We start from the raw sequence: 2225 nt of genomic DNA, 5'->3' as shown, positions 1-2225 counted from the left end.
AAATTAATAAAAATATTGATGTGGCAAACTACCAACTTCTTTTCTTATGGTTAAATTGGTGTCATCGACACCAGAAACATCTTTCTTGATGTTGCCACTGTAGACTATCATTTTCCATATCGTTGCCACCAACCAGCCCCACATTTTGATCATATGGCAACCCATGCACGTCGCCTCTTTTAAATATAATTTTCATAATATTATTTTTTGTGAAAATCGGTTTTAATCTATTATATACAGACGACTTAATTTATCTTGTATTTCAAATAATAAGAAATATTCGTTGAATAAAAGTTAGCTATGTACACAACTATGATAAGGGGTAGCCCCCGCTGTCCTTTGACGCCCTGGTAGTAGTTTGGAAAAATTTGACGTTTTTTCGAGTTTTTTACCCATTTTTTTAAACGTTACCCTATAAGGATTTTCTAGATCCGCCACTGACGATCACCGGTACCCATCTGATAAAAAAGGGTCACAGAGTTTGTTGTCACTTACATTACAATTGTTTCATTTCATACATAAAACAATCGACAAAAATGAAAAAAAAAATAATTAAAATTTAAATTGGAATATCGATCATTGATTACAAAATTGTGATAAAAATTAATTAAACAGAATTAGTCGCTCTGTTACAAGAAAACTAAGAGCGATGGAGGATGAAGAAAACTAAGGTAGTTTTGGTATGCAGGAAATGATGTTGAATGGAATAGATCATTTTAAGGAAATAAAGAAAAAAGTGTTTGGTTGGTCGATTGAATAGAATTATCCATTCCAAAATACATTTCATTCTCTCAAAATCATTTCATTTGTTCTATCTGTTTTTTTTTTTCCATTTTCACCCTTCATTAACAACACCACAACCCACCACCGTTGCCACCACCCACCCACCATCGCCGCCTGTCGTTGTCACCCACCTCCGTCGCCACCCATTGACTTGACCGCTACCACTGCCGCCAACTCCAACCACCGCCAACCACTCTGTCGCCACCCGCCACCTATCAACGACACCCCACTGCCACCGCAACCATCGCTACCACCACCTCCACCACCGGCCCCACCCGCCATCGCTGCCGCCGCCGCCACCCACCTCCGTCTCCACTACCGCCACCCACCATCGCCGTTGCCACCTCCGATCATCACTGCCACCCACCTCCACCGCCACTGCCACCGTCCACTACCGTCGCCGCTACCACCTCCGACCACTACCATCCCCACTGTCGCCACCTACCTCAATTGTCACCCATCATCGCCGCCGCTGTCACCACCCGCCACCGTCACCACCCTCTATCGCCGTTGGTACAAGGCCACCTATCACCACCTACCATCATTGCCCACCACTGACCACCGCCTTCCAATTTTATTCCATCGTCTTTTTTTGCCAACCAAACAACAAAAAGTAATGGTTCATTCCAGCGTTCATTCCATTACCACATACCAAACATACCCTAATAGAAAAATGACAATGTAACTAAGTTTCTATGAGGAGGGTCAACAAGGGGAGGGTCGTTCCAACCTTTATGAGAGCTCAAGGCAAAATGAAATTTGAGGCCATTTTTCCTTATTTGATTGTTATAAATGGTACTCATTTATTCGTGTTTGAAATCAAGCAAAAATCTAACACAACGATAACAAAGAGTGGTTTGCTTGTATAAGAAATCAAACAAGCCTGAGTTACTTGTACTATAGGTCCGACCCTAACAATAGGTAGAGTTAGGCTACAAATGATGTTTTTTTTTTCTAAGAAGGCAAAGAAGCCTTATGGACCATTAGATTGTAATTATGGATGGACGAGATTGATTAGTAGTATTTTTGTAAATTATTTTTTAATTACTTATTTGATAATATATGTGTACAAATGTAATTTTGACGTGTTTTAAATTCAGAAATGCACATGTAATGTAGATGCAAGTTCCCCCTTCTTTTTTAAAGGCTAATAACTTTTGTATATGTATGTTTTAAAAAAAAGTACACTATAATAACAAGAATTTTTTTATTTTTTATATAAGTACCATATTGCTACATAAATAAAAATAATAATTACGGTTCAACCAGGTGTTTTGGTAATGTTCACACAATGGTGTTTTAGTTATAGCAGATACATGGTGTTTTATTTTACAAGTAACAAAGTGTTCATTATAGGGTGTTTTATTTGTAGAATGTAAATGGTGCTTTATTTTGCAGGTTACGAAGGGTACATGATGTTTTGTTTTGAAGTTACATAGTGT

This window comes from Helianthus annuus, chromosome 2, assembly GCF_002127325.2.
Source record: "Helianthus annuus cultivar XRQ/B chromosome 2, HanXRQr2.0-SUNRISE, whole genome shotgun sequence".
Taxonomy (NCBI): domain Eukaryota; kingdom Viridiplantae; phylum Streptophyta; class Magnoliopsida; order Asterales; family Asteraceae; genus Helianthus; species Helianthus annuus.
Note: the sequence above shows the minus strand (reverse complement) of the source record.